The sequence below is a fragment of the Podarcis melisellensis genome (assembly GCF_964234715.1).
Source record: "Podarcis melisellensis genome assembly, chromosome: 13".
NCBI classification, from domain to species: Eukaryota; Metazoa; Chordata; class Lepidosauria; order Squamata; family Lacertidae; genus Podarcis; species Podarcis melisellensis.
In genome coordinates, this window is record NC_138545.1 from 53,267,815 (window position 1) to 53,281,639 (window position 13,825).

Genomic DNA, 13,825 nt, shown 5'->3' on the forward strand with positions numbered 1-13,825 from the left:
AAATGGATCTATGCGAAGGCCTTGCAGGGACACTGGATGTTGGCTGTATCAGAATTAAAGCTATGTCAGCAATACAACCGATCTGTATGCAAGTTTGCTTATGCTAGAAGCGCAGGGACACTGAAATGAAATGTATCTAAGCGAACTCCCGCCAGCAACAGCTTGTTTTGCTTCTTTGAATGAGGTATCGGAAGGGTTTCTGTGAATGTGATTGGAGGAAATTGTAATGCTTTGTGTGAGAAACCTATAAAGAACATGTTTGGAAGGGGCTCAGCCTTTGTGGAGTGATTCTGCTGAAAGACTTTGTTGCAGTAAATAAACTTCTGTACCCTTTCTTCAACCTTACTCACGAGTAGTTAATGGTACAAGTGAGAATAGCAGATTTGTCCTGCTTCAGTATGACTCAGCTTGCTGGGATCTACCAGATTCCAGTCAGTAGAAATTTTACAGGGCAATTTAGGCAAATTGAGTCCCCTGGGAATGGTAAATTTTGTCAGAGGGGAGAGTGGGATTAAGGGTTAAGGTACGGATGTGGGCAGTTTCAGCCCCTCTGGGAAAGCAAGGGTCTGGTTCCCTATAATATCTGCCTGAATGTGCACTCTAGTTTTGAAATTTGTGGTAGCTTTTAACTAGTTTTAAATTGAACTAAACAGTGAATTTTCAACTAGGAATAAGGCCTACACTTGCACTTTTCTTTAAATGGTGCACTTAGTGAAAAGCAAGGGCTCACCCACACTTCCTTTTGTGCCGCGTTGCCGTACCCTCCAACATTCCTCAGGGGAAAATAGAGACATTTCTCACTCTCCCCAACTGACCCTCCTTGACCGCCCCCATTTTTGACACCCCCCAAGTATTTCCTATCAGTAGAAGGGTGAATGCCATCACCACTTCACCAATGGGACACAGCAAACACACACATCCTCCACACTCCTGAGAAAACCCTTTAATCACGTTTTTTCTCCCTTTGGTACATTTACAGAAATAAAATCACAAAGCAGTAAGTAAATTTTAGAAAGGAGCTAGTTTAGACATGTACGCACACAGCATTTTTTTAAAAAGTCAATATTCCTTTCACTCCACTCTGCCCTGCTCCCCCTTCCTTCCTGCCCAGGGCGGCTCTGCTGCAATGATATCCTGTCTAATGGTTAGAGCACGGAGCAGGCAAGAGGCTCTTTTGGATCCCAGTGGATGGGGGACTTAGCAGACTGTTAGGTGGAGAAGAAAGTAGTTTATCGATGGACAAATGTTAGCAATAAGGCAGAATAATACTACAAAATAGGATCTAATCACTAGTATGAAATATAAAGCTCTACAATAAGCAAAAACCTACAATGAGTGAAGACTTAACACTAAGTAACATGTAATCAGCAGAATAACTGTTAAGATAAGCAAAGTAGTTAGAATTTGCGGAACGAAACTCAGTAGTTTGCCCCTTCGGCTTCTAATGAACAGCTGGCTGACTCAGCTCTCTGATAAGGCACATCCCACTGCTGCTGGGGATCTCTGAAGCGGCAAGCCAGCAATCCTATAAGATGGTTTCCTAATCAGGTCCAGAGTATTGGCACCTTCTTTGTTATGGTTCCAATATGAGATCCCAATGGTCCGCACCATTGGGATCTACACCAAGGCTGTAGCCAATGCCTAGATCAGCAGGTGTTCTCGTGATAGAATTCCATTCCATCCTTTGATATGGTCTGGGAGTGGGTGCAGGTGTGGGCTTTTTCTCTGTGGTTGGCACAGAGGAAGGTTGAGAGAGAGTTCATGATGTCATTTGTCCTTCAGGCTGAGCCAAGTACAGTTCCCTTGCTGGCCACCCTGTTCTTTTCCAGTCGACTTCCTTTCTTATCAGGCCAGCTGGCTAGACCTCTGGCTGGTGCCAAAGCTGGTGCCACGTTCTCATTATACAGTTAGATATACAAGGATTTAAAGCCACAATTACTTCAAGATCAGGAGACACCGCTTACTGGTATTGCTCAGCTGATACAGAGCCCTGCCCTTTGCCAGCCCCTCAGAGCCAGCGGCTGCAGCCTCTCTTCCTCACCCACTCTCCAGCAGCCCCTACCAGCTGTAGAGGTTGCTCCTTTGCTGCCGCCACTCTGGACAAGCCCTGGCTCATCATCCTTCCTGAGCTCAGTGGCAGCAGCACTGGCAGAGGAAATAGGGACATTCTGGGATCAAATCAGAATTCCGGGACTGTCCCTGGAAAATTGGGACACTTGGAGGGTATGTGTTTCTAGGCAGAGGTCTGTGTCCAAGTGTTTTTTTCCTTCCACTTTCCCCAGGAAAACCTACATTTTACCACTGAATCGGAGCCAATGGCAACCAGGACCTTTGCCTAGAGTGTGGCACAAAAAGAAGTGTGGATGAGTCCCAAGTCTATAACTTTTGATTGGCTGGTCTTATTTTTACCAACTAGATCTATACCGTGGAAATATACATTAGTTTTTACCTCTTCTTAAAAAATGGATTTAATCAAGGATTTTGCCTGTGCTTTGCTGCTGCAGTTGAACAGGACATTTAAGTTTCTACAAGATTATTGTCCCCTAGGATGCACAGATTTATGCTCCCAGGATTTAGCTCCTGGCACCCAATGCTTTTACAATGCCTTTGTTTTAGTTTCAGCGGATGCATTAATTAATAAATATGTATCGCTTACCTTCTCTTTGTACAGCTGCGTAACTTGTTCTGTACTTTGATGCTCTGTGGGGTCATGGCACTTTGTCAGTTGGGGTTACTCTTGTGCTCCTTAGCAAACATGCAGCAGATTTATGCTCCGTCAAAATCACACAGAGAGCCTGCAGGAGGCTCCCTGCTATAGATTTTTGCTCTGTACAAGTGGGAAGCTGGAAGGATCCATAAAACCATGAGGTGGGGTTAAAGGCATGGCACGTCTAGGCAAACAGTGGCTGAATAGCATATTGCCATGTTGGAAATTTCAGCTGGCCTTTCTCATTTTGTGTATGTGATGTTGCCAAGAAAAGCCAGAAGCTGAGGCTTAAAACTCTGGCGACCACAGGGAATACAATTAATTCAACCTCTATGGGAAGGGAAGCAGCTTTCTTCATGAAATTGTTAGACTGAATCATTACTGGGGCTCTTAAATTATACTATAGGAAGCAGAAGTGTGACCATAAATATTCATGAAAGCATCCTGTATCCTTGAATTTCAGAAAAGCTGTAGCAACATGCTTTGCAATGCATATTAATTGCGAAAAGAAACCCATTGACAACCAGTCGTGTGTGTACAATTACAAAAACAAAATCTTGGTAGAAATAACCACTGAAGACAGATATTTTTTGGATTCCAGAGTCATACATTTTAATGCAGAACTATGTTCTGAAATATGTTTGCGCTCTTTCATGGCTCCTGTTCATTTCAGTAGGGCTCTCAAAGGAAAACCTCCCAATTGCACCCCTCATTAATTGGAGTGAGGATGCCAAGGCCAATTTAGTCCCATAATCAGGCCTGAACCCAGATTGAAATGGGTCAAGATAATCTGTGTCATCCATGAGTCCTTCAAATTGTTCTGCCACAACCCTCTTGGTCAACTTCCCTAAAAGGAGGGCATTTTCAACCAATTGGCAGTTGTCATAAGCCAGTGGGTCCAGGCTGGGTTTTTCCAGGAGTGGTTGGATCACCACTTCTTTCACGACAACTCGGACCACTCCCTCCCGCAGTGTCAGAGACTGGGCAGATGAAGAGGAGTGGTAGAGACCACCTCCCCTGGAGCCTTCCAGAGAGGAGGAAGGGGCAGATAGTATAGATCAACGGGACTGGTTCGACACAGGGCACACCCTAGAGAAGGCATCCCCAACCTTCAGCCCTCCAGATGTTCTGGACTACAATTCCCATCATCCCTGACCACTGGTCCTGTTAGCTAGGGATCATGGGAGTTGTAGGCCGAAACACCTGGAGGGCCACAGGTTGGGGATGCCTGCCCTAGAGGAAGAACAAGAGGGAAAAAGTTGGGAAATAATGGGAGATGAGGATCCAGGTAGCATTGAGCAGGCAGAGCCCGAGCAGCAGCTGACTGACACGCTGTCACTGGAGAGACTCCCAGAACCCGTTCCCTCCCTCCAAACCAGGAGTTTACTGAGAATAGCAGAGCAGAGGGCTTGAAGGCAGGTGGCCCTGAACAGCAACCGTAGGAGAGGGGAGGAAACTGATGAAGAGGGAAGTTCGGAGGGGGGGGGCGAGATACTGAAAGGTGCTTGATTGCCTTGCCTTGGGTATCTGGAATAATAGTAAAAAGGACTAAAAAGCCTGTGTTTTCTCTGTCTCTCTGCTTTCCTGGGCAATCAGCCAAGAGCCGCCGACAACAAATTGACACACAGTGATGCTTTGACCAAACCCTGGACCAAACCCTTTGGCAAGTTTAATAAGCCTAGAGGGTCAAGCATCAGGGGTCAAGGAGATCATTTGGTGTTTGTGTCCATGACAGCTTTTATTTTAATTTTTTACCAATTATTTTTATTGATTTTCCAATTTTGACCCAATTATAAAAATACCAATTAATTCCAAATCAATTTTGTTTAAGCAGTTTCCTATATGCTGTTCTTGATGCATCCATTATGTTCTAATATTACTGCATTTCATATTCTTATTTACTTCTAGTTACATTCCGTTTTACAAAAGAATCACTTAATCAACAGCTGCACTCTCAATGATTTCTATACGTGTTATTATTTAACCTTACATAAAACTTCAACTGAGGAGCAATAACTCCTTTTCTGTTCAGTCTGTTTGTGTCCTGTCTAATAAATCTAGTTGTTGATCTAATTGGTCTTATATGCCTGTGCCCCCCCATCCCCCCCCGGCTGCCTTCTTCTCTCACTGTTCTGGCTGGGTTGTAGGCCTGGGTCAGGGTAGAGCTGTAATCCCAAGGCTAACTCCTCCTTCCTGGGCTCAGCTCCATCCCATAATACTCAGGCAATTCCAGATAAACAACAATCCTCTCTTTTCTGCTGGTCAGCTGAATCAACAATTTCCAGAGATTCACCTTCTTCCTCCATCTGGAATGGGAGGGGGGAGGGAGGGGTATTTCTCTGCAAACACAATTTACCTTCTCTTTAGGATTCAACCAAGCCACCCTCCATAATCTCTTTCTTTTTTGGGGGGGGGGGTTAAGTTCAAGTTTCCCAGCAACATCCATCGAAACAAGGCTCCTCGTTTCACATCGTTCAAACCACACACAGCTTTAAATCTTCTTTTAAATCTCAAAGTTACACAGTACGTCAAACCATCTTCACTTGTATATAAATTTGTGTTTGGAGAGGGTTGCCAAATCATAAAAGTAGGAACTTTAGTAAAAAAATAGCAGAAGGCTTCCCTCTCCTACACCCACCTCCAACACAGAACAACATCTTCTCCCAATTTCAAACCTCAGTTCCATGCATCTGGACAGTCCAGAGTTTTAGTGTTCACATCTACTGCGGTGACAAGCAGTGCACCTTCACTTAATGCCAATTAAAACCCAATTATTAGGAGAACCTCTGCTTCCGATGGTGATCTGGGAGGGTTCTGTCTAGCCCTGGACAGGAGGGGAGGTCAGCCTATTCAGCTGAGGTACCCCAGGAGGTTTCCAGGGAATGCTTTAACCCCTTCCATTCCCCTTTTCTCTGTCTGTGCCTCTCTCCTCCGCCATCGGGCAGACTGGAACCGGAAACCCGTGCCCATGACAGCTTTTAGACATACCATGTGTGTCCGTGGGGGTGGGGGTAGGACAGGAGAGAAGGCCTGGGGTGGCAAAGCTTAAGTTCTTTTATTTAGTGTATGCTTGGGGGGTTTCTTTCAGAGTCACTTGGGGAAGTTCTCTTTCTATTCGCTTGTTATGCTTCCTTGGTGGTGAGAGAGGTTGGGGTGGCCTAGGGTGAGGTTGATCGTCTTTGGCCGGCTGCAGTGGGATTTGTTTGTTCGTGGGTGAGGGGGGTTGTTGGGTTAAGTTAGCCATATTGAATTGTATGCTGTCGGTGGGTTATGAGCTCTTCCTAGTGTGAGTGGGCATTGTTATCTTGGAAGGTGCAAGGAAAAAACCCTGGAGGTGCAAGGAAAAAACTGTTGTGACATTGATTTCTTTGGCAACTTGGAAGGGCTGTGGTGGGATCCAGAAACGACAACCTGGAGCCCCACTGACCACTTAACTGCTCTCTTCTCCATCAGCTTGGGAGCTTTTTCTGAGGCTTACGGGGTATGATAGCATCCTTTGTCATTTGAGCATCTTTATCAAGATGCTAACAGATTTGCCTGCCTTTGATCAGTTGTGCTTCAAGGAAAGCTCACCAGTCCTCTGATTCTTTAATCCTTTCCAGCCCAGATAGATGTTAACCAAAGGATCTCACAATAGTCATCCCCTTGAAGAAGCAAGGAAGCACAGGAGAATCAGATGCATCACAAGAGCATCTTGGATGGGATGGCTTTCAAAGAGGGCGAAACAATTGTATGGAGGAGAGGCCTATCAAAGGCAACTAGCCATGATGGCTATGCTCAGCCTCTCCTCTTGGAGTGTTATGTACTGAGTTGAATAGGATCCAAACTGCAGCAGTCTGATTGGTCCTAGAACAATAGGATTCAGAATGCAGCAGTCTGATTGGTCCTAGAACAATGCAGCAGTATGATTGGTTAGCAGGAACCACCCAATCATGCTCCAGATAGCAGTGAATCCACAAGCTGATTGGCTTACAGTAGAATTCCGGAATTAGCCAATCATGTGCAGCCTATTGTGTAAATAATGTATATAAAGCAGATACTTTGAGGGGACATTCATTCATTCCTCCTCACCACTATGAGCTGAATAAAGAGCATGAAATCACTTTGCGACTCTGAGCATATTTCACTGGCGACGAGGATGAGATCCCGCTGAGCTGACTGCCACACACAGCACCGCAGCACCGCCACCTGCCGCACTGCTGCCTCACACCGTGTATCCAGGCTTCAGCTCCGGGACCCAAGGAACTCAGAATGGCAACCGACAGCAGCTTCTCGCCGTTCAACCAAGCATCTGGAGACTGGGAAGCGTACGCCTCCCGTTTCACCTTCCTCCTAGAAGCCAAAGGGATGACCGATGAAGAAGACGCCAAGAAGAGGGCAATATTCTTCAGCGTCTGCGGAGAGGAGACGTTTGAAATCGCCCGGGCTCTCCTTGCACCTGAAGACGTCGCTACTGTTCCATACAAAACAATAATGGAACAGCTGAAGGGGCACTTTTCGCCACAGCCCTCAGTGGTGGCTCGTCGAAATGCCTTCTACGCAAAGTGGCAAGCCCCTGGGGAAACCATAACTGGGTTTGTGACCTCTCTCCGCCAAGCTGCCCGGTTCTGCAACTTCTCAGAGCTGGAGAACATGCTTCGTGACCGCCTTGTCGGTGGCCTGAAGGATGAGAAGCTGCAACAACGCCTCTACGCTAAGAAGAACCTAACTTTCCAGGTCGCTCTGGAGGAGGCCCTGGCAACGGAAGCTGCCGAGAGGTCGACGCAAGAGGCACGGCCGAGCCAGCCGTCCCAACCGAGGGTCCACCACGAAGACCTCACCAACGACTCAGGATCCGACAGGGAGGAGGTGCACCGAGTACAGCAGCGCACTCAAGCAGCCCACATACCACAGCTGCCTCGACGAGAAGGAGGGAACTGCGCAAGCTGTGGAGAAAGTCACGAGAGGAGGACCTGCTGTTTCCGCAACGCAGAGTGCAGGCAGTGCAGAAAATTGGGACACATCGCCCGGGTGTGTCGGGCTCGGCCCACCCGACGCCAGGCATCAGATGACCAATCCAAGAGCCCCAGGTCCCGGGGCCCAACGCACCAAGGCAACTCGACGGAGCTCACGGACCTCCAGGTATACCAGTTGCCCCACCCCAACGTAGAGAAAATTTATGTAGAGGTACAGATAGAGGGGGCCCCATGCCGCATGGAGCTTGACACGGGTTCAACTCTATCCATAGTCTCGGCAAGGACCTTAAGGAAACTGTGTCCTACTGGGGGTCCCAAACTCAGGCCGGCCCCATTCACCCTCCGGGACTTCCAGAAACGTAAGGTCCCCACAATGGGGGTGGGGACCTTCAGGGTGCAATACCGAGGGCGGACGCGGCAACTGGACTTGCTTGTGGTCAAAGGCCCCTACATTAGCTTACTGGGATTGGCATGGTTTGGACCACTGGGGCTAGCCATCACCGGGGTGAACCACATGAGCTTACAAGTGGACGTGGATGCCATATGCAAGGAATTTCTGGGGGTTTTCGATGGAAAATTGGGACAGCATACGGGCCCCCCCATTGCTCTACAGCTTAACCCCGCAGTACGACCGGTCAGGCTCAAGGCCCGCCGGGTCCCGTTCGCCCTGAAACCCCGTATTGACGAGGAATTGGACCGACTCGTGGAGCAAGGAGTGCTGGAGCCGGTGCCTAATGCCCCCTGGGAAACCCCAATCGTCACACCTGTCAAGCCTAATGGTTCGGTCCGCATCTGCGCAGACTACAAATGTACCATAAACAAGGCCCTCACGGCCCATGCATACCCAGTGCCAGTGGTCAGCCATGTCCTTGCCACCCTGGCTGGGTCGAAAATTTTTGGCAAGCTGGACTTGGCCCAAGCATATCAACAGCTGCCAGTAGATGAGGCTACAGCAGAGGCACAGACGATTGTGACGCACAGAGGAGCGTTCAGGGTAAAGCGGCTGCAATTCGGGGTCAGCGTGGCACCAGGCATATTCCAGAATCTAATGGACTCTCTCCTTAAAGGGATTCCTGGTGTCACCCCCTTCTTCGATGATGCGTTGATTGCTGGGCCCACACCAGAGGAGTTTGAGGACCGCCTCCGCACCGTTCTGCACCGTTTCCAGAAGGCGGGTCTCAAGGTGAAGCAGGAAAAATGTCTACTAGGAGTGCCTCAAGTGGACTTTCTGGGATTTATGGTGGATGCAGAAGGGGTCCACCCGACTGGGGACAAGGTACGGGCCATTTGTGATGCCCCAGCGCCCAAGAACAAGACTGAACTTCAGGCCTTCTTGGGACTATTGAACTTTTACCATTCCTTCCTTCCCCACAAGGCGGCGGTAGCGGAGCCCCTACACAGACTCCTGGACAAGCGGGCCCCTTGGGTGTGGGGCCAGCGCCAGGAGGCCGCATTCCAGGCAGTCAAGGACTTGCTTGTCTCAAACTCAGTCTTGGCACACTTCGACGAGAGGCTGCCGGTGGTGCTAGCATGCGACGCCTCACCCTATGGCATCGGCGCTGTCCTGGGACACCAACTCCCAGATGGAAGAGAGGTACCGGTGGCATACTTTTCCCAGACACTCAACGCAACTGAGCGGAACTACTCGCAAATCGACAAGGAGGGTCTGGCAATCGTGAAGGGAGTAAAAAAATTCCATGATTTCTTTTACGGGCGGACCTTCACCGTGGTGACTGACCACAAGCCGTTGCTTGGCTTGTTTGCCCCCGAAAAGCAGACCCCCCAAGTGCTGTCTCCTCGCGTCCTCAGGTGGTCAATTTTCCTTGCCAGCTACCAGTATGCACTGATTCACCGCCCTGGAAAGGCGATGGGCCATGCAGACGCCCTCAGCAGGCTACCACTACCGGAAACAGGCCCCGACCCAGCACCTGCACAAGAGGTTATGAGCCTGGAGCTGCTTCCCGACCGCCCCATTCAGGCACAAGAAGTTGCACACCATTCCAAGAAAGATAGGGTCATCTCCCGGGTCCTGGACTGGGTGTGGAGGGGATGGCCCAGCAGCAGCCCCGGGCCAGAATTCGCCGGCTACACAACCCGCAAACATGAACTGTCAGCCCACAAGGGGTGCCTGTTATGGGGAAGCAGGGTCGTTGTTCCCCAGCCCCTCCGCAAAAGGGTCCTCACAGCCCTACACGAGACACACCCAGGGGTAGTAAGAATGAAGGCCCTTGCCAGGAGTTATGTGTGGTGGCCGGGGATCGACGGAGAGATAGAGGCCTGGGTCAAACACTGCCAGGCCTGCCAAGAATCCCGCCCAGATCCCCCAAGGGCCCCAGTCCAGTCCTGGGAGTCCGCCCGAGCACCATGGTCACACCTGCATGTGGACTTCGCTGGCCCCTTTCAGGGGAAAACATTCTTCATAGTGGTGGACTCCTACACCAAATGGCTGGAAGTCGCACTGGTACCGTCCACTTCTACGTCCGCAGCCATCCGGGTACTACGCAGGCTGTTTGCAACCCACGGGCTCCCTGACACTCTCGTCTCAGACAACGGGACTGCATTTACGTCAGGAGAATTTCAAACCTTCACAGTGCAGAACGCCATCTGCCACATCCGTTCGGCGCCATTCCACCCGGCCACCAATGGCCAAGCAGAACGCATGGTGCGGACCACCAAGGACACCCTTCGCCGCATGACGCAAGGGGATTGGGAGTACCGCCTTGCCACATTCCTTCTAGCACAGCACAGCACCCCCAGCTCAACGACTGGCCGGAGCCCCGCTGAACTACTAATGGGTCAGCGCCTTGCAATCAGATTGGACCGCCTTCACCCCAATAGAGTTCAGGATGAGGTAGTGGTGGGGGAAGGCAGGAACCCCCAGACCTTCGAGGCCCAGGACCCAGTGTACGCAAAGAATTTTGGGGCAGGCCCTGCATGGGTACCTGCCACAGTCACCAGGGTCACTGGCCCCGTGTCGTACGAGGTGCTAACAGATGGGGGGCAATGCTGGCGCCGCCACTGCGACCAGATACGGCGACGATTCCCGGGAGAAAACCAGGAGGAGGAGGACAGGTCAGAGGAGTCCCAAGGGAACAGTGGGGCAGTGAGGCCCATAGAGCTGCAGGGGCAAGCAGGAGAGGCAGAATCAGTAAATACAGAGATGACCCGTGAGGCCGAAAGGACACCGGAACCAGAACCACGACTGAGCGAGCCGGTTGCACCAGACCAAACAGCCCCATCACAGCCAGCATCCTTGGAACACGAGCCAGAACCTGAACCCCGGACCAGGGAACACCCCAGGCCGCAACGCACACGTAGGCCGCCGGCGTACCTTGAGGACTATGAATGCGACCTCCAAGGCAGGACTGGAACTTAGAGGGGAGGGGTGTTATGTACTGAGTTGAATAGGATCCAAACTGCAGCAGTCTGATTGGTCCTAGAACAATAGGCTCCAAAAGGCAGCAGTCTGATTGGTCCTAGAACAATAGGATTCAGAATGCAGCAGTCTGATTGGTCCTAGAACAATGCAGCAGTATGATTGGTTAGCAGGAACCACCCAATCATGCTCCAGATAGCAGTGAATCCACAAGCTGATTGGCTTACAGTAGAATTCCGGAATTAGCCAATCATGTGCAGCCTATTGTGTAAATAATGTATATAAAGCAGATACTTTGAGGGGACATTCATTCATTCCTCCTCACCACTATGAGCTGAATAAAGAGCATGAAATCACTTTGCGACTCTGAGCATATTTCATGGAGGGAGCAATGCTTCTGAAAAGCACTTGCTGGAAGCCACAGACTCCCGAAACGTGTTTCACAAGGACCCCTTCCCTCCCCCTGCCCCAGTACCTGAGGGTTGTCACGTCTCTCCAGGGATTTGGCCAGAACAAAGTATATGCTGGGGAAAGGATCCCTCCTTGCAAAGAAAACAGAGCTAGCAGCAAGCAGCTGGCTCTCAGCCATGCTAACACCAGTCTGGCGCATGAGGGTGGGGACACGGGAAGGAAGCATTCCTACAGTATAGGGCACTCAATTGGCATTTCCACCTACCTGAACTCTGAGCCTTTCCCCCCTTTTTTGGCCTGCCTATCTCCTAAGGAAGATGCAAGCTCTTGCTGGAAGCCACTGGTGGGGAAGAGTGTTTCTATGATTCCCAAATATTTCAGAAGCATCTTTTTGTTCCTTTAGCTGCTTGATATAATCATACCATGGAAGGGATCCCAAGGGTCATCTAATCAAACTCCCGGCAATGCAAGGATCCTGCCCACAGCCAGCCCTGGCTGGGCGCCAAACTCCAGCCTTCTGGTTACCATTGCAATTCTGCATGGTGTGGAAAAAGGGGAGAGAGAAATGTGTTGCTGACACTCTCATAACACTGATGTGAGATCCACACCATGCAGCCCTTTCAATAACTAAAGTCACATGGAGGGCTGTCACATGGAGGATGGAGCAAGCTTGTTTTCTCCTGCTCCAGAGGCCCTTAGGGCCTGAAGCAGTGACTCTCCTTCCTTGGAGGTTTTTGAGCAGCGCTTGGATGGCCCTCGGTCATGAATCATCTAGTTGAGATTCCTTCATTGCAGGGGGTTGGACTAGATGACCCTCAGGGTCCCTTCCAACACATGACTTCCCCCAAAATGATTCGTGCCATTGTGGCTTCCCTCTCACAGACCTACAACCCCCAGAACCCCTAACACTTCAATTCCAAGGATCATTTGAGGGAAGACTTCTGGTTTTTAGAAAAGGGATGGAGAACCTGCAGTTTGCTCACCCCCATTTGCTAGGAGCCAAGAATGGGAAGCTCAAGTGCTTCTAAGAGTATGGTTATAGGGAGCAGCATGTATAAAATATTGAGTGTAATAGGGTTACAGTCATACCTTGGGTTGAAGTTGCTTCAGGGTGAGCGTTTTTGGGTTGCACTCCACGGCAACCCAGAAGTAATGGAATGCGTTACTTCCGGGTTTCGCCGCTTGCGCACACGCTCAAAATTATGTCACACGCATGCGCAGAAGTGGCAAATCGTGACCCGCGCACGCACAGACACTGGTTGTGTTCACTTCAGGATGCGAACGGGGCTCTGGAACGGATCCTGTTCGCATCCAGAGGTACCACTGTATGAAGGTAATTGTATCAGAATTATTATGGGAATGTTAAGGAGGGAGGGAGGAGGAAAGAGAGACTGTGGAATTCTGGTGGTGAGTGATGATTGGATGAGGATTTGAAAGGGAGTTTGAATACGAGGCCGTTGAGAATCAGTTGAGAGCAGTGGGTTCTGGAGGGGTGGTTGGGCAACTAACTATTCAGTTTAGGATCAGTAGTCTAGTCATCGTAATAAAGCCGCATATAAGATAAAGAGAATTTGAGGCCATAAGCTCAGGTACACATGTCATCCTACAATCATTAAGTGAATCATCCATGCAGTCTCCTTTAGTGAGGGTGCAGTACCTAGTATCAGGACCAAACATTGATATTTTTTGCTCTTTTCTAGTTTCACAGGTTTATGTTCTGGTTCTAATGATGTAATAGGGGTGGGGGCTCTTTAAATACTGGGGGCTGCCGCACACGCTTTTTCTTCTTTAAAATAATTTCCCCTCGTTTTGAAAAGCGCATGCATTGTCTCTTTCTTCAGGTTCTTCGGTTACATTTGTTGTGAGACATTGGTGTTCTATGCAGTATAGGGTTGGGAAGAAAAGAGGGGACCACAGGCCTCAAAATGTTTAGGGCCCTCTGGTTATAGCAGGAGTGGAGAACCTGTGACCCTCCAGATATTTTTGAACTGAACCCCAACTCCCATCATCTCCAGCCAACATGGTCAATGGTCCAGGATGGTGGCAACAACTAGAAGATCACCACTGCTGGGTTATAGTGAGGAATCTTGTTCCACAGGCTCACTCCCCTTCCTCCCCTGTTACCTTCTGTGTGAGAGCTGTCCTGTTCCATGCTTCCCCACAGCAGTTGCCATTCTTCAGCTTCAGAGACATTTCTTGTACCAAGGATTCACTATTGGTTTTCTGAAATGCAAGGTAGGTAGGAAATAGTCTGAGCTTTCCTGCACCATTGCATAAGCACCGGCAGTTCTTGCACATATGAAATTGGGGAGCAGGGCTTCTAGGTCAGAAAGGTGTGGCAGCTTCCAAAAGACCCTTCTAATTTTACCCATTAAG

General features: G+C 49.6%; 1 protein-coding gene and 1 long non-coding RNA gene across 5 annotated transcripts in view; one reads left to right on the top strand and one right to left on the bottom strand.

The window, feature by feature from the left end:
- The window catches only part of PTPN3 (protein tyrosine phosphatase non-receptor type 3), a 98,533-nt gene that overhangs the window by 20,135 nt on the left and 64,573 nt on the right, over window positions 1–13,825 (top strand). Inside the window, exon 1 of one of the 3 annotated variants that reach the window (XM_081885830.1) lies at window positions 13,020–13,038. The exons of the other annotated variants lie outside the window; for them this stretch is intronic. The gene's annotated coding sequence lies outside the window, so the exon portion shown is untranslated. Of the gene's footprint in view, window positions 1–13,019; window positions 13,039–13,825 lie in introns of those variants that run through there. 3 annotated transcript variants of the gene reach the window in all.
- The window catches only part of LOC309355234, a 41,454-nt gene that overhangs the window by 5,667 nt on the left and 21,962 nt on the right, over window positions 1–13,825 (bottom strand). For both annotated transcript variants that reach the window (XR_014162463.1, XR_014162464.1), the window contains exon 4: window positions 13,574–13,672. This is a non-coding gene — a long non-coding RNA (uncharacterized lncRNA). The remainder of the gene's footprint in view (window positions 1–13,573; window positions 13,673–13,825) is intronic.